Source organism: Urocitellus parryii, chromosome X (genome assembly GCF_045843805.1).
Source record: "Urocitellus parryii isolate mUroPar1 chromosome X, mUroPar1.hap1, whole genome shotgun sequence".
NCBI lineage: Eukaryota > Metazoa > Chordata > Mammalia > Rodentia > Sciuridae > Urocitellus > Urocitellus parryii.
This window is the reverse complement of record NC_135547.1, coordinates 14,315,121-14,334,483: the sequence shown is the minus strand read 5'-3', so window position 1 is coordinate 14,334,483 and position 19,363 is coordinate 14,315,121. Positions and strand designations below refer to the sequence as shown.

Genomic DNA, 19,363 nt, shown 5'->3' with positions numbered 1-19,363 from the left:
AGTGATTAGCAAGACCTTGGGGGAGAGCTACCCCTTTAGCTTGTCCATGGCTTAGTATGTCAGAAACAGCTCATTGGCAAACTCATCAGCGAGGCAACCCAGGAAATCATGATTTTTGTTGTCAAAAGTTGCAAGACTGAGAAACATTCCCTGGCCCAGCCATTAGGGTCAGATGTGCTTCATTTGGCCACAAACTTCTACCTGTGAGAAGGCACCCACCAGTCTGGGATCACCCATCTCTTCCACAAACTCCTCCCAAATCAGCCTCCTGGCAACATGGCCTTTTAAGAATGATGGCCTTGGGCTGGGGCTGGGGCTGGGGCTCAGTGGCAGAGTGCTTGCGTTGCATGCATGAGGCACTGGGTTTGATCCTCAGCACCACATACAAAGTTATTGTGTCCATCTACAACTAAAAAAAATTAAAAACCATAATGATGGTCTTCCATCTTCCAATGAGCTAGCTCATTGTCAAAGTTTTTTCTCTACTCTGCCTCGCCTTTTTTTAAGCAGCAAAGAAGTGTTTATTGTGAGCTAGCTCTGTCCTCCGCACGCACACAGCAACTAGTGATGCTGAGTCTGCCTCACCTTTTGACTAGTTAGCTTCCATCATGTGGCCAGCAGACTGATCCTATGCATGGTAACAGTGAGAGTGGGCCAAGAGTTGGCACCTGCTGAAGTAAGCAAGGGAAAATTTAGGAAGCCATTTGTTGGGGCAGACCATAATGGCTATAGTTAGGCTCCTTTGCCAAGGCGTCTGGTGAGCTGTGTTATGACTTTAGTGTGTAACCAAGGCCATGAATCAGCTATGTTATGGTCAGTGTGTAGTCAAGGTCAGAAACACTCTGATTCAGCTTATGTACTCAAGGTCTTAAACATTTGCTTGTGCGCATGCACCCACTTATGTAACCTGTTGGCAGTGTGCCTCCTTTGTCTGGCCTGCACATAAAAAATGGGCCTTTGGAAATGTCTGGAGGTGGGAGGGCTGACTAGGGGCTATTGCTGCCTCCAAATAAAGGATGACCAATATTCCTACCATGCCTCACATCTTCTTCCACCTTCCAGGATCCTGAATCTGTTTCCTGGGTCTGGGCCCCCACACAACACCACATTAAGGAGTTTGGACTTCATACCAAGGACAATTGGGTTTTACACTAGCAATGATCAAACTGCTTTCAGAAAGGTGACCTGGGCTGTGATGTGGAATATGTCATGGGAACAGGATAAGATAGGAGACAGGGAGCTCTGTTAAGAGACACAAGAGGGATGGGGATCTAAATTAGTACCTCACTGTGAGGGTGAAGACTGGAGTGTATATTCCCTCTGAGGACACCACCAAAACTTGGATCACTGTCTATGAAGAACCTCCTTCTACTGCCTAGAAAACAATTTCCTGGAAAATAAAAATGGCACTTGAGTTGGGAAAGGGTCAGCCAAGGATTATTTTAAACAGCTATGTAAGGTTTGATATGGCCAATACAGTAAAAGTGAGCCCTACCCTTTCTGTAGTTCTACAAAGAAGTAGCAGGGCAAAGCTGGTAAACCATAACGAAGAATGAAATTTTGGCATTTGTTCGTAAATGAATGGAACTAGAGATGATCATGTTCAATGAAACAAATGAGAGGACTCAGAAAGTTGGGGTCAAGTATTCTTATATTCAATAGCTAGAACAAAGTAAGAAAAAAACTTGAGGAGGCAGTGGGAAGATCCCATGAAAATAGAGGGGATATCAATGGAGTATATGGGATTGAGGGGGTGAGAGGAGGGAAAGGGAAAGGACAAGGGAGGAGCTGTGGAATGAATTTTACCAAAGTATGTACAGATATGAATACACCATAGTGACTTCCACCTTTGTGTATATCAATAAAGCACCAATTAAAATGTAAATAAATAGAAGGGAGACCACTAGAAGAAGAATATAGGGAAGGAGGAAGGAAGAGAAATGGGAAGTACTGACAGAAGTAAAGCAAATTGTATTCCACACTTGTATGATTATATCAAAACAAAACCCACTATTATGTATAACTATAATGCACTAATAAAAACTTCTTTAAAAAGAGAAAACCATGAGCAAGAACTGCACAGATATAGATTTGAATCCTGGTTCTACTAATCATTGTAAGCTATGCTTCTTGGGCCTCTTTGCTCATCTTTCTGTGCTTCATTTCCCTTCTCTGGAAAATGGATATAATAATTGTATCTATATCATGGGCCAGTGATATCCATCAATTAGATAATGTACATAAAGCACCTACTACATCCTGGTATATGGTTAAGCCATCAATAAGGGCCAATTTGTTTCATCTTCCTCTTGCTTGAACAGTGTGTTCAGGCAAGTTAGGTTTTTGTAAGAAGGATGGTACAGAACTTCCCTTAGTACCTCCCCAGGACAATCTACCCTGCGCTGAAGAGAAAGCTTCTATTTGAAAAGTACTCGGTGACTTCATCAGTTTGTTTCTCTGCTAACTAGGGTAGAGTCAAATCTCCTCAGAGCTGGAAACAAGCCTTTGGTGCTCATAGACCCAAGGACCTGGTCTGCATTTTTCCCAGTTCTCACAAAAAAGCATGGGTCTGGGAAATAAGGCTGGCAATAGAATCCTATAGGGTTTCTAAGTCAGTCAAGAAAAAGACAGGTGACCAGGACAAGGTGACCCAGTCACACTGGGAGACCAAATGAGTTTGTTTACTGGGAAACAATGGGTGGGTGATACAGGGAGGGAGACAGCAGGATTAGACAGGGGAAAATCACTGAGACATGTTGTTCCCCATAGCAAAGGCTATTTACATAATTCTTCCAGAGTTGGGGTTCCTAAGAGTGAGTCCTGAGGAATTTTAATCTTATCAAGATTCTCTGAAAAGGAATCAGTGATTTTGGTAAAGTTTGCCTATCAGACCCCTCTGTTGGTGATTTATATTGTACATTTGGCTTGCTGAAAGTTCAAATAAAGCATACAGAAAAGAAACCTATTTAATATGAAAAATCCTTGGTAAACATACTTATTTGCCTACAGAATATTTTATTTCCAACAATAACTACTAATGTCCCTTAATATTAGTATTCAATAAAAATGTTTTAAGGGCATGTCAGGCTAATTAATGCTTCCTGGGCACAGGTTCTTTAGCCAGGACTGACAGAATCACTCAGAGAGGCCCCCCTTAGTGGCCTCCAAGGGTCTTAATCCCAGATTAGTACTGTATTATCAATCCATGTATCAGATGACCACAATAGGAAGGGACCAACTCTACTGCTTCTGAGATTTCTGGTTTCTAGGCTAGGGTTCTTTAGGGAGGTTTCTGATACCTGTTACCCAGAAAATGGTAAAAGTGAAGTTCTTGAAGAAAGCAGTCCTTGTGACCAAATGAGTGGGGCCTCTGAGCCTTTCACAGTGATTCTAAGCATTAGGGGTAACCGGAAGGGATGGAAAAAGAAAGAACTCAAATATCGTTTTTCAAGTCCAAGTGTTTCCCAGGGCTTCCACTAGGCCCTGTACTGCTCCTTTGACACATAAGGTAACTGATATACAGGAGTTTGCTCATTAGTTACAACCTATTTTGCTGCTTTGTTCTAAGGCAATTTAAATATAGCATTTCATTCAATAACACAAAATTTTGATGACTTAGGAATGTATACATGTTATGTAATGAATTATGACCCCCTCAAATGCATGTGTTGCATCTGTCACCCACAAAAATGATTGATTTGGAAATAGGATCTTTAGGGTGGTAACTAGGTTAAATGATGTCATAGAGTGGGACCATAACCTGTTAAGATTGGTATCCTTATCATAAAAGAGAAACCAGAGAACTATTTGTCTTTCATGCAGGTACAGAGGAAAAGCCAGGAAATCACCTACAAGCCAGGAAGAGAGAGCCTCACTGAAAAGTGACCCTAAAGGCACCTTGATATTGAACTTCTAGTCTCCAGAATTGTGAGAAAATAAATTTATGCTGCTTAAGCCAATTAGTCCATGATATTTTGTTATCACATCCATGAAAGAATAATGTGGTCCTTCTTTCTTTTATTTCTTTCATGCCACTTTGCCATTTCTTTTTTAAAGAACTCCACCTAGAGGACAAGATAGCATTCCAAACTTAAAAAAAAAAAAAAAAAAAACTATAGAACACTTGGAAAAGTTGTCATAAGCAGGAGTGATTTAAAAATGGAAGTGCAGGCCAGGTGTGGTGGTACGTGCCTGTAATTTCAACCTCTCGGTAGGCTGAGGCAGGAGGATCACAAGTTCAAAGCCAATCTCAGCAAAAGCAAGGTGTTAAGCAACTCAGTGAGACCCTGTTTCTAAATAAAATGCAAAAAAGGCTGGGAATGTGGCTCTGCAGATAAGTGCCCCTGGGTTCAATTTTTGGTACCCCCCCCAAAAAAAAGGAAATACAATGTACAACACTGTGATTGTACTTAATAATACCATATTCTACACTTAGAATCTAGAGGGTACATACCATTGCATGTATTCTTACTACAATAAACATAAATTTAAAAGTGAGAATGGAATTTTAATAAAGGAAAAGTAAGAGGTAAACTTGCAATCTCCAAAATGAAAAGCAAATCAGTATATGATTCAAGAGGGCCTAATCTGTACCAGGCTGTATGCTTGGCCAGACAAGGCTCAGGTAGAGAACATAATTTTGAACAACACAGTCCTGCCACAGTCTGGCTGGGCACAAAATCACGAGCCACTCACAACTTGTAGATTCAAACAGCAACTCTTTATTCCGAACTCACACTGGCACTCTACAAACACGTTCTGGGGAAAAATTCACGTTCTGCCGCAAAATTCACTACTCCACCAGGCTCTAATCAGCAGGATATGCCCTATTCCCGGCAGGGTACACCTTAAACCTGGAACCACCCTAAACCCAAGGACAGGATACTCCCTAAAACCTGATCCTCCCTAAACCCGGATCCGCCCTGGTCCTTGAGCAAGGTCACCTTACTCAAGCATACATGCAATGTCACTGCAAATGTCCAAGGCAAGTCCATTTCCACGAGTCCTTCCTCTAAGCAACATGGGGTACACTGGCAAGGAAATTTCGATGCGTCATTCCTACTTGGCAATGGCTCTCAGCACAATCCCTTTTTCCAAGGAGCCAGTATTTAAGCCAGGCACCAAGAATGTAAAGGAGAAGTTTTCTGTTACCAAGGGAGGGGATCTAAATCATTGGCTGGAGGTTGAGAGGCTGAAGTCAAGGAAAGCATTCCAGAGGAAGTGATAATAAATTGAGACCTGAAGGAAGAGCTCTAGAAACTGACAGAACTCACACAAATCATACAAATCCTCTGCTCTGTATGGGCTTCTAACTCCCAGGGAACAGAGACAAACATGTATGTGTGCAGATGTGCATACACAGGCACACACAATTACTTCACAAAGCGGTAAGTGTAATGACAGAGATGTGGCACAAGGCATTATGAAATCACAGAGAGGCACTTTCAACCTAGCCTCAGGGGTGGTCAGGGAAACCTTTCTCAGAGTAGGAGTTTGGGGCTGTTTCCAAGGCCTGGGATCATTAGTCAAGTCAGTTAAGGGGAGGGTAAAAATGGTGGGCTGAGAGAATTCCAAGCACAGAGAAAAGCATAAAGACATTCAGGCTGCAACAAGGGCTCAAGCTGTGAAAGTTACTAAGGGGACAGATTATGTAGATGTTCTTGGACCACAGAAAGGAATCTGACATACACCTGTATGACCTGGGGAACTCTGCCAGGGTTTTAAGAAAGGAAGACTCATGATTTGATTAACATTTCAGCAAGATCTCAGTGGCTACAGGGAGGAGGGGCCAAGAGACTTTGAAGAGGATGTCGTTTGTTTAGAGAGCAATGTTGATAGTCACAGAATCTATAGAAATTGGTTATTGGGGAGGTGAGGAAGAAGGAAGTGTTAAGGAAGACGCCAGGGTTTCTGAGCGGGCTATGTGGTCATTCATCAAGATGAGGTGTGCTGGAGTCCATTTTACCAATAATCTATTTTTACAGGAGAAGAAACTAAACATGTGCAACATTACTCAAAAAATGAGTTGTTGCTGGCGCCACCCACCAAAGCTTTCTGTTTCTCTACCAGCTAATCATCTTCTACCATCTTGTTGCACACAACCAGACACATACACATTCAGTATTGGATATGCTTTTAGGGCATGGCAATGAACACGAGCTAGAAGGATTAGGTCTGGAATAGTAGGGAAGAGGGAACTGGACTGGAGATTCTATAGTGATGAGTCAAGAGTTAGTAATTTTAAAATCTTGATGTGGGTGTGGCAAAGGGCAGAATGCCCTAGAAAGAATGTGTACAGCAAGATGAGAAGGATGACAATGGAATCATGAGGCATACTAACATTCATCAAGAAGGGAAGGAAACTAGGAAAGGATAGGTTAGGCCACAGGAGCCTTACTGGCCCTGACCTAGAATTCATGCACAGAAGTGCCTGTTCCCTCAGCCCATGCTCCTGAGACTATCAATTTTATACTGCCTTGAAGTACACAAGTCCTTTTCATTGTTTCTACCAAAGCACAGACCATGAGATTAATCTAAAATATATCTTTGTGAACAATATATTTTGCAGACATTTGTCCTCTGAGGCTATTTCTCATTGTCAGGAAAAAATCAGACGTATCTATGTTTGAATCAGCACCTTCCATAATTCATTTTTATTGATGATTTTTATAGCTGAAATATGAAAAGAATGTGAAATACACACCCAGGTATATTACAAGTTAGCTTCATTTTCCACACAAACCCTAATCACTATTTTGTATTTATGCATTTATTCCAGTTATTCATTCATCAGCTACTTATTGGGCACACATTAGGTCCCAGGCTCTGTTCCAGGCAGTAAGGAGTTAAGCATTCATTCAATTCATCTCTCAAAATCCATGCCTTGGATTTTGGTCATTTGTAAGAGTTGTGTGCTGGAGAGAGGGTTTTTATTATTGTTTTTTTTTTCTTTCAGTTTTTTAGCCACCTGTGGCAGAGAGGTAAGCACTGTTGGTTACTTAGTTTTATAAGAATACAGCAAATATGTAGGAAGTTATTGTATTGGTACACATTAAGTCACAATTGCAGAGTTGTTTAACATTTTGATGGTTTTGAGCTACACTTTGGACTTTTAGAGGGTAGACATCAAGATGTAAGTGATTTTATCAAGTATCCAAACTACCTGTATGCTACAGTCCTCACAAAGCCTAATTCAGCTGAAAATAAACAATGCCAAACTATCGGATTCCTGGAACCTTTGAAATAAGCATATGAATCCTAAGTTACCAACCTCTCTAGTTCTGTGGCCACATCTGGACAATGTTTGAATCTAAGACTGGGCTGTGCAAAAGTAAACTTGTCTTTTATGAACTGTTGTCAAGTTAAGCTGAGAGCCACTCTCATTGGTATAATATGGAGAAAGTTATCTGGAGATGTGACCTAGCCAATTGTGCCAGAGAGTTGACAAAAATAGTTCAGTCTGTTAAACAGCAGTATTCCTGAGGATTTAATCAGAATTGATCAGACACTACTAGGCTTGTTTGGATAAAGCAGATTAGTCTGTTTTTTGGACCGGTTGGGCCTATACTCTGAATAGCTAGCAGGTTATTCCTCACTCCTGTTATCAACAAGAAAAATACATTCTACTGTCATGTATAACTAAAAAGAACAAATTTAAAAATCTAAAAAAAGCCATGCTACTAATATATAAATAGATTTCTGATCTTTGGACCCACCATTGACAAAACACCAAGGCTAGTGATCAAAGCATCATCAAATGACTTCCTTTTAAGTTCAATTTATTAGCAGTCAATATATATGTGTAACAGGTTACTGACATGCAGGCCTAGCTGCAATTTTGGATAGTGGATATTTTCTTGTGTTTTTTCTAATCAGGAAATCTACTAAATATATTTAAATGTTTATGTTCTGCTTGAAACTAGAGAACTCCAATAAGATGGATGTGGTATAACACATATTTGCATATAAAATGCACTAAAATATAGGCTCTGCAAGGACACCAACTTTGGTTTGGTTCCCTGTTGTGGCCTCAGAGCCTTGCATATCACACGGCACATGGAAGGAACTCGATACACATTTTTGAATGAATGCACATATAGATACACAAAGACTGTCAACTTGATTAATTTGTCTCCTTTGTCCTCTCCTTTTGTTCATTTTCAAAAAAGCAGCAGCCCTTGTATTATGGTTTGGAGGTGAGGTCTTCCCCAAAATCTCATGTGTAAAATAATGCAAGTGATTCAGAGGAGAAATGATTGGGTTATGAGAGCTTTAAACCAATCAGTGAATTAATCCCTTGAGAGGGATTAACTGAGTGGTAACTGAAAGCAAGTATTGTGTGGCTGGAGGAGGTGGGAATTTGGGCATGGCTTGGGGCTATATATTTGTTTCTGACAAGTGGAGACCTCTTTGCTTGCTGATCAACACATGAACTGCTTTCCTTGGCCATATACTTTTGCCATGATGTTCTGCCTCACCTCAAGTCCTGAGGAATGGAGCCAGCCTGCTATGGACTAAGACTTCTGAAACTGAGTCTTCAAATTACTTTTCCTCCTCTATGATTGTTCTGGTCAAATATTTTAGTCATAGCAGTGAAAAAGCTGAATAGAACACCTTGATATTACTTTCCCCAGTTAATTTAACTGAGATTGCAGTCCTTAGGTTAGCTTACAAAGTTGCCCCCTGGCTGACGACTGGGCATTTGACTGGTAAAAGTTCCCTATGCTGATAGGAAGCATTTGCTAAATGAACCTAGTGGCTCAATGTATTTAAACAGTTTTGAATAAACAATGTGATTTATGCTGAACACCTACCTACCTTCTAGGCATCTAGAATTTTGGTATATACCAGGCAGAGGGTACCCATGTGGCCAGCCTTTGACAAAGTCCTTAGATGCTGGGTCTTTAGTGAATTTTTCTGGCAGACAACATTTCACATGTGTCATTACACTCATTGCTGGGGAAAATAGCATGACCTGTGTGATAGCACTGGAGAGAACTCTTGGAACCTTGCCTCTGACTTCTTCTGGACTTCTTCCATAATACCTTTTCTCTTTGTTCATTTAGCTTTTATATATAAACTATGGTAAACCATAACCATTCGTACAACTATATGCTGTGTCCTGTGAGTCCTTCTAGCGACTCATGAGGCTGGGGGTGGTATGGGAAACCTCCAACATGTCATCTACTCTATACTTATCACATTTAATGCAATAAACAAAATAGTCTCTGATCCACTCTAGACTGTAAGCTCCATGAGGTCAATAATCATGCTGGTTTCATTTAGGATCTGTAGCACCTAGCTCAGGCCTGTCCTACCACGGATAATTGAAATGTTCTTGGAAAGCAGGAATAAAAGAAAGGATAAGTAAACCAGAGGACTCCATACAGGCAATCAAATCTTTCAGACTCTATATTTACAAATCCATTGTTAGAGTTATAAGAATGATTAAATTTGATATTAGTTTTACTTTATACACCTTGTGTTCCAACAATTTCTTGTGGAATATATGTCTAAATTATAATAAGAGCTAATTAGAAAATATGGTCTAATCTGTTCAGTTATTTTCTCACACTTAGCCTAGCACCTAGCACATATGAGGCCCAAAAAATGTTATTTAATAAACAAATAAGAATATATAGCAAGTTTACATTCTATAATGAAATTGCTTACATTGGTTGACTTTAAGAATAAGAAATCAGGGCTGGGGCTGTAGGTCAGTGGTAGAGTGCTTGCATCACAGGTATGAGGCACTGGGTTCGATCCTCAGCACCACATAAAAATAATAAAATAAAGGTATTGTGTCCATCTACAACTTGTGTTAGCTCTTTGTCACTGTGACCAAAATACCTGACAAGAACAACCTAGAGGAAAAGGTTATTTTAGGCTCATCATTTTAGAAGCCTCAGTTCATAGTCAGTGGACTCCATTGCTCTGGGCTGTAGATGAGGCAGAACATCATGGTATAAGGAAATGGTGGCCAAAGCTACTCAGCTCATGGTAGCCAGGAATTAGAGAAAGGGAATGAACAAGGAGCCAGGGACAAAATCTAAACCACAAAGGCACACCCCCAGTGACCTACTTCCTCCAGCCATGCCCCACCTGCCTACAGTTACCACCCAATACAGTTGTCCTTTCAATTATTAATCCATCAAATGGATTTATCGGCTAATGAGATCACAGTGCTTATAATCTAATCATTTCACCTTTGAACATTCCTCTATTGTCTCACATATAAGATTTTAGGGGACTCTGCATATCTAAACTATAATGTAACCCATGACAAATTTTTATTTCTTTTCTTACCTGTGCTTCATAGAATCACTCATTTTTAGACAATATCTCTAAGCTTTTAGGTCTAACCCTCTTATTATAATGATGGGGAAAGAAAGATCCAAAGAGGGAAAGAATCAGGGCACCCTCTTACCTATATGTAGGGTATTATGGCCTGAATTGTGCCTCACCCCACAAATTCATATGTTGAAGTCCCAAGCTCCAGCACCTCAGAATGTTACTATATTTACAGATATGTCCTTGATTGAGGAGATTCAGTTAAAATGAGTCCATGGGGTGGGGCTTAATCCAACCTGACTAGTGTCCTTCTAATAACAGGAGCTCAGGACGCACAGAGACATCAGGGATATGTACACACAGAGGAAAGTTTATCAGTGAGAAGGTGGTCATCAGCAAGCAAAAAAGTGAGGCCTCATGAGAAACCAAGTCTACAAGAAGCCCCTTGATCTTGGATATTCATCTTCCAGAATTGTGAGAAATTTAATTTCTGTTCTTGAATTCCTCCAGTATTTTGTTATGATCTCTAGCAAACTAACACAGGGGTTTTTGATCCTTCAAATAATAACCTTTGCTGTACATCCCTGTGGGACCAGAGAAAAGGAAGGCAGGTGGCAGTCATGGGTTCTAGAAGCCCTGGGCAGTTTCTCCCTCCCTCCAGCTGCCTTATCAAATTTCAGGCTGGGGAAGCCAAGCCAGCCAGTGGAGGTGGGGGCAGGCAAGGAGGAGCCTGCCTGGGCAGCCAGTTTGAAGCAGGCCTGCTGTGTACTGGATATTAGCAAGCAGGTTCCTGGAGATGGCAGCATTAGCTAATGATTACTCCTTCAGGCAGTACAGCTGCCTTTTTGCTTTTTCTCTAGCAATTTGTAGCAAGGAGAGGATAAACAATAGGCCCAAATAAGGAAAGGACCCTTGCCAGGGCCATATGTTTCTAACTGGGATGGTGAGACCTAGCAAAGCTTGGAGAAAGAAGCACTTTTTTCTAGGCTAATTACAATTCCCCTACCCCAGCCCTTCAGCTGAACACAGTCTCAGGAAATGCCAGCCTGCCCAGGGGGCCACTGGATCATTACATCCCTCAGTCAGAGTTGCGAATTGCATTCATCCTATTGTACTCTGTCTTGCCCATCCCCCAACATGCCATTGCACATTTCTGGCTCCAGATTTATGGTTCCCACTCTATGCTCCATGTACTCCATCTGGTGTGCCCTCCTTCCTATTACATCATTCCAGTCCTTTACTTACTTGTAGGCAGAATTGTCCCTGACATCCATGAAGCCTTCCTTGGGTACTACAGCCTCTCAGTAAGGTCTCCGTCCCCAGATCACAATGATGCTGTGATGAGAGACCTACAATAGTGCTGTGCACAAGGGGCAGTGGAGGCCCAGGTAGGAGCAAGGGATAGAGGAGATGGGCCCAGTCCTATCTGCATACCTTGCACTCCTGACTGGCTTGGCATCTACTCACATGCTACCCATGGACACATATGGAATCAAGTTTGACTCTTAGGTCACATTTTATTTTATGTACTTGGTCACTATTTTGTCAGAGTTCCTCTTCCAGCTTTATCCCTCTCTTTGGCCCTCCTCCCCATCATTTGAGCTTTACTTATGGTGTCTGTCACTAAGTCTTCTTCCAAGCTGCTTATACTGCTGTGAGCTTAGTAGGTGTTGAATATAACACCTACTAAGGTGTTATATTTTTTTGAGGTGAATTTAAATCCAGCACATTGTAGCTCAGTGAATTTCTGAGAAAACTTATAATATTTTGCTATTGTTTTCTGTCATCATTAAAATGTCAGTGAAGGGCTTGAAAGAAGAGCTACCTGCTCTGCTAACTGTGCTTACAGTATCTAGAAATGAACATCAGGCAATACAGAGCTGGCAGTATACCAGACAAGGCAGGGGCATAGGCAGGATGACAGTGGAAAATGTTTAATACAGGATTGCTGACCTTGAAGTATGTACATATGTATGTGTGTATATGTATTTATACCAGGGATTGAATCCTTTGCATCCCTAGCCCTTTTTATTTTTAATTTAGAGACAGGGTCTCGCTAAGGGCTCAGAGCCTAAGTTGCTGAGGCTTGTTTTGAACTTGTGATCCTCCGGCCTCAGCCTCCGGAGGCGTTAGGATGACAGGCATGCTGCCATCTTGAAGTATTTTGATGAGTGAGGAAGATAATGTACTGAGGGCTACAATGAGAAATGAGCAAAGAGAGATGGGAGCAGAGGGAAGAGAGAAAGGGAGTGGGGAATAAGGACCATTTGCTGAAAACATATTATAAACCAGGATTTGTTACAACTGCTTTCCATGCGCCATCTTATTCAATTCCTTTAGCAATGTGTGGCATTGGGACTATTACATGGGTGTAGTAATGACATGTAATTCTGACATGACAAGAGTAAGGTTAATTGGCCTGTCCAAAACTACATAACAAAAACAGTATAGGCAAGAGTCAAACTCAGGTTAGATGGACTCCAGGGAGTAGACTGTTAACCACTGTGCTGACCTGGCAGATGCAGTCCTGAACACTCTCCTCTCATAAAGCTTCCACTCTGGGTGCACGGTGACTTGACTTTTTCTTGGCAGGACTGAGGAAGCTATGTCTGCTTTTCCAAGTTGGAAGTGGAGAAGCAAATGCAGAAGAAACCAGAGCAATCCCTGGACATTAGCACCATTGTGTGCAGTTCTTCCCCCATCACAGGTCTGAGGGCCTACTCATCCTCTCCTGCACATTGGGGATACATTCCCTAAAGGGGTTTCGGGTTTGCAGCACACATCTCTTGTTCTGACTCAGTCCATTTCATCCAGATTTGACTTCTGGAATGCAATACCTTTTCTTGGTGACGGCTACACCCTTCTCTGTAGTCTTTTCCATACACAACCCAGCATGAGGAACCTGTAGCCAAGTGCTCAGCAAATGGCCCACTGACATGACCAGAGAGACAACAAAAGCTCCTGAGTCCTAATGTATGTTATTCAAGCTCTCAAACTCTCCTCTGTGCTGGCTCTTGTGGCTTCTCTTCTCAGTAACCACTAAGTAAGATTGACATGAATCCAGTCTTCCTCCTCACACAGGAAGTGCCAGCCAATCCCATGGCATGCTATGTGCTTCCTGCTCCAACTGCTCAGTTCTTAAGGCCCACCCTGAAGCTTTCAAGTCCTACAGCTCTTTTTGCTTTTGAGCAAAATGAGTTTCAATTATAAAAACTCTCAGAAGGAAAATCATTTCTCTTTGTTTAGGGACATAGCCAAAATCAATATATGCATCCCATCCTATATAACAGTCATTTTCATTTATGATAATTAAATAATATATCCACAATCAATTCTTTGCCTATTTACTAACAGGGAGTACTGAAAGAAACTCAGGTGAATAAATTCACATTTATTCCCTCTCTTTTAAATCATTTTAGGACAGTCTGTGCACACTTTAATACAAATGAGCTCACCTTCCAGGTGTTCTTGAACAGCGGGCAGCTCTCGCCTTACACATTAACTCTTTCAGAATGACAGGGTAGCAAAAGGCAACCTATAGGCCTTTTCTTTTGGAACCAATGGGAGATGAAAGGGTGAAAATGTTCTCTGCATGCAGCCCACATGCAGTTTTCACTGCAGGTTGGTCTGAGTCATTGTGGGCTTTTGTTCATAAGTAAAGCAGCGAGTTTCTGACTAGATCTCCTGACAAAGAGCTTGGGATGACATCATACATCTGATGAAACCACTTTTGCTTCAAGATCTCAACACTCCTAACCTGCATACATAACACCGAGTGGATATTGGTGTTTTGACATCTCCTTAGGGCTTGTTTCAAACTGGTCACCTTCCCTGTAAAATGCCATTTATGGCAACTGGCTGAGAGGGAGCTATTTATAGTAAGCAAAGCAGGGCACTGCTCCCGTGGACACCTCAAGTGTGCTTTATTCATCACCTGTTTCTCTGGACAAGCAAACAAGGGATGGATGACATTCTAATATAGGCAGAAGAGAAAGAAAATGTGGGAAACAGTTACAAGGGGCCAGCTCACAGTTTCCAGGTCCTGAGTCACAAAAGAAATGAGAATATCTTTAGCCCTGCTCAGTGCTATCCTGTGTGCCTCACTCTGTGGCCAAATCCTGGGGGCTGTGTTGCCCCTGTTGTCCTCCTTTTCCAGTGCAGGGTGGAAAAGCGGGAAGGGCACAGTCTGTGGAGTCACAGAGACCTACACTGACTGTGTCACTTAGAAACTTGGTGACTCTGGGTAATTGTCATCTCTGTGAACTTTAGTTCCCTGTCTGTAACTTGGGGCTGTGCACTGTTCTTGTGAAGGTAAGAGGACTAAGTAGTTGAGACCTGCAGTAAATGGCAACTTACTGCTAATCCCAAGGCCAGGTTCCTGTGTTTCACCTCATCTCTATTCCTAATAATAACTGGCACAGTGACTTCAAGAACTAAAGCAAATTTTGATAAGCCTTCCCATATGGCAGGAACTCTGCTAGATATTGTGCATGCCTTGGTGGGGCACATGAGGGCGGAATGGGGTGAGTGAGGAAATTGTTGTTATGTACAAAAAAATTATTTGGGTGCTGGGGATATAGCTCAATGGTAGACTGCTTGCCCAGCATGTGTGAGGCACTGGGTTTGATTCTCAGCACCCACATACAATAATAAAGAAAATAAAAATATTGTATCCATCTACAACTAAAAATATTTTCAAAAAAGAAATTATTTGGTTACTGAACTTCTGTCATCCTTGGCAACCATTATGAATTTTGGAGACACTCATATAAGTGTCCCTAAGTGATGCAGTTAATCCATATTTGAAGTTATGTACACTGTCATTCAAATACATTTACCCTCTCTCCACCAACTCCTTGCATTCATCTTAAATGGAATAAGCAGAAAGGTGTCACTGTGAGATTTGGATGGCTGTGTGTGCGTGCATGTGTGTGTCTGTGTGTGTGTGTGTGTGTGTGTGTAAGCTAGTGCCAAAGAGAAAGGCAAGTTTGTGTGAAAAGCGGTTTGTTTACATTAAGTCCTGTCTTCTTTTGTGTGCCAGTGTTCATTTTTGAGAGAAGGAGCAGGGAACTGATGTGAGTCTGCCTTGGTGTCAGCCTTACTTTTTAAGGTTAGGGCCATCTCTGGGAAAGATTCTGAGGACTCTCAATATGGGTGGGGGAGGGGGTTGGGAATCCATCCACACCAAGGAAGAAACTTGGAGACAATTCATTGAAGCTTAGAAGACTGAGGGCTAGAAGGCTTGCTGGCACGTATAACACCCCTTATCATGAGCCCTCACAAAACTCTGTGGAGCTCAGAAAGGGTAACTACCTGGTCTAATGTCACACAGCTGGTAAGAGGCATAGCCAGGATTCTAGTTCAAAATGGTTCACTCTCAAGGCCTCCCACTTTCCTACTGTAACATAATATACCACAGGAAATTTCTTCCCAGGTCACTGAGTCAAGAGCAGAGCTGGATTAGAACACACATCTCAATGTGTTAACCCAGGCCCTCTAACACCTCAACACAGGGGTACCTTGACAGCTACAAGTAAAAAAGAAAACCTGGAACAGTCAAGTAAAAGTGAAAACTAAACTTTCTCTCAGCTTCTAGAAATGTGTGGATGGACTTCCATTGCATTATCAGAAGTACTGGATCCAAATTCTGATTTATTTCCTCTCTGGGCCTATCTCAGCAGAATCACCTGGGCCAGTGTGCCTAAAGGAACCCCAGATGGAAAATTTTCAGTCAACTAAAAAGGCTCTTACCAATACTTTTCACAGTCCTTATGATGTAACATTCTCTATGGTGCTGCCTGGTCTCTCTTACATGTCATTCAGACTTTCTTAATGAGTATAAAAGGTCACAGACATGTTTTTTGCTGTCATTATCAAACTCAATCATCACCTTCAAAGTGAGTAGTGCTGCCTTTCCATAGTGCTGAGCACTTTGCCACTCCTGGAATTGCTCTGGAAATGTTGAAGGCCAAAGGCCTTAAAAGGACCATTGGGACCTTCAACAGCTTAGTGAGACCCTATCTCAAAATAAAAAATAATAATAATTAAAAAGGGCTGGAGAGCTGGGGTTGTGGCTCAGTGATACAGCACTTCCCTGGCATGTGTGAGGCACTGGGTTCAATCCTCAGCACCACATAGAAATAAATGAATAAAATAAAGGGCCATCAACAACTAAAAAATATTTTAAAAAAAGGGCTGGGCTGTGGTTCAATGGTTAAGAGTCTGTGAGTTAAATCCCTGGCACCAAAGGGGAGGGGCACTGAGGCAGCAGGAGGTAATGAGGCATGCTGCTGACCACAGGGTCACAGCCAGTGGCAAGTCAGACTCTCAAAAAGCAAATCAATACTGCACTTCTGTGTACTGTCTGCCCACTGCACTTGAGAGCAAGCAGCAGCTGGGGCTTGGGACCTTCACTGTCCAGCATAGTATGAATTCATAAAGCAGCTTCATTAGCAGTGCCTACCAAGATGACACCAACTACATATCAAGTCCAGAGGATATTATTCAACCTTTAACTTCAAAAGACCTCTTGCCAGCATCTGACACTGATAATCACACTTGGCCCCTTGTTATTCTCCTACCCTTGGCTTTCTTAATTCTGTATTAGCAATCTTTCCACCCCTTACATCTCCTCCTATCTCCTTCACAGCCCATGTTTCATTTCCTGAATTCTAACAACAGGTAGTCAAGGTGGGTCAACATTTCTTTTTTGTCCTCTTTGTTCCTTTCTCTGTAGATCAGTGCTATCCAAAGAGCATTCTGTGATGACAGAAATGCCGAGTACCTTTGTGTCTAGTCTGGTAGCCACTTGCTATATGCAGTCATTGAATAATCAAGTGTGGCTAATGTGAAGAACTGAATTTCAAATTTCATTTACTATTAACTAATTTAAAATTAACTGGCTGCATGTGGCTAATACCTATGCTATTGGATAGCTCTGCTCCAGACACTTGCATGTGGCACTCCTATCCCATTCCATGGCTTCAGGTAGCACCTCCATGTACATGACTTCTCAAGGTCCTCTGCCTTGATCCCAAGTTCCCAATGATTCCTTTGACTTGATAACCAATTGCATGTAGAAGAATTTCATAGCTGCTACATTCAATAAAATCTCTAGTTATAGGTCTAACACATGCATTTAACGCTTGTTGAATGAAGGAACAAACAAAGATAACTTAGTTAATTTTAACTTTATTTTTGTGAGAATGAGGTTTCTGGACTGAGAAAAAGATGGTTCAAAAAATTAATTGGTTTTCTGTTCAGACATAAAAAGCTATGATCTTCTGTAATGATTATATTCCCTCACTAAATTTATAACCCAAGGAACTTTGATTCTGTCCTCTGGGGAGGCAGCTGAGTGTTGGGCTTAAGATTTTGATATCAGGCAAAAGTGTGCAAGTTGCATAAATGCCCTGTGCCCCAGTTTCCTCATCTATAAAATGGGGATGATAATAGTACCTACCTGATAGGCTTCTTGTGAGAATCACACACCAAATGAGATCACACAGCAAATTTCACAAAGCTCAATATGTGGCATATAATAATGGTAAAAAGCAAATCAATACTGCACTTCTGTGATATAATATAATATACTGTATAGATATAATATCTAATATTGATGTGGATCACAATCTTCCTGAATTCACTGAGTCTGGGTTGGACATGTCATCTATTGGGAAGTATATGGATTCTGCATCTCAGTTGCTAAATGAAGAAACTTCAAAGAAGTCCCCAGCCCCAGAAACTTCAAGTAACAAAACTGATAAGTTCTTATTTCTGGAATACACTTAGTCCCTGGAGCTTCAAACTTGTAGGGCCTGTTTCTAACTTGACATAATTATTCTCATTGTTGACTACAAAATTCTAGTAGATATTCTGGACTTATAAAGAATAGTTCCCCAAATGGTTGAGTTTTTCAACATGTCTGACTATATATAGCTAGACAATGTTGTTCCCTACTTAGCTAACAGCAGACTTATAAACAATGCATATGTATAATTCCCAAAGTTGTCATGAGTAAAGCTGTGGACCCCACTGTCTCTAGTTAAGAATGTGTATATGCATATATGCATACATACAATAGAAGTATATATTATACATACCATTAAATACATACACACATACTTATGTCCACTATATGGAGGGGTTTCTCCTATTTGAGTGGGTCCTTAATACATACAACATTAGCAGAGAAATCATGTATGTCCTTGCTAGTTTGGGGACAGACACTTGGCTCAATCCTCAAGTATTGTAGTCCTGTGTCACATCCAGTGTACAAAACTGCAGCTATTTTATCTGGAAACACACTGTGTGTCTTGTATGGCAAGAAAGATAATTAGATGCTAAGGTCCTAAAGTCAACATTTGCTTTTGGATTGAGCATATTGGTAACGGGAAATAAGCATCCCCCTGCACAGCATTACCCTCTATCCTAAATCAAGAACCTTAGCATGAGGGGCTGCTTCAGTGGATACTAAAGAGTCAGCACCCTTCTTACATACCACTTTCTCCCCTCTCAAATTCCCCAACTGTAAAACAAGGCCTCCAGGTCTTCTTCCATGTGGTAAGTTGGACCTATGTGCTAAGAATATATCTTTAGCAATGGGACAGCATTGTCACTCTTGCATGTATGTATTGGATATCAAGAAGTCAGCCAGGGAGAAGGCTGTACCAGGGCCTCATGAAGACAGTAAGTACTCACACTGCTGCCTGGTTGCTCTTTAGAAGGCCACAAGGGTTTCTTAACACAGAACCTTGCCATCTACCCTGTGCCTGAGGCACATTGGGAAGGAAGACTGCCAGTTCTATAGACCAGCCTCTCTTTCCTCTACATGAGGAGTCTTTGCCGACAGCACTGCTAGCTTCAATCCTGAGTTAAGAAGCCCCTTCCATTCCCAGGGAACCTCAGGTCTAGGGCCCTAGGATAATAGTCCAGCAGCTGAGGAATAAGCTATGATTAGGCAGCATGTCAGCTCTGAACCTGAGCCAGTGGACTCCTGGCAGCTTTTCCAGATGAAAGCATGTGTCATTAACCTTCTGATCATCCAGCTGAGTAAAATCAAATACTATTGTTT

The 19,363-nt window shown here is 41.5% G+C and overlaps 1 protein-coding gene across 5 annotated transcripts in view; it reads right to left on the bottom strand.

Moving 5' to 3' along the window:
• The window catches only part of Fgf13 (fibroblast growth factor 13), a 522,252-nt gene that overhangs the window by 112,252 nt on the left and 390,637 nt on the right, over positions 1-19,363 (bottom strand). The gene's annotated exons all lie outside the window — the stretch shown is intronic.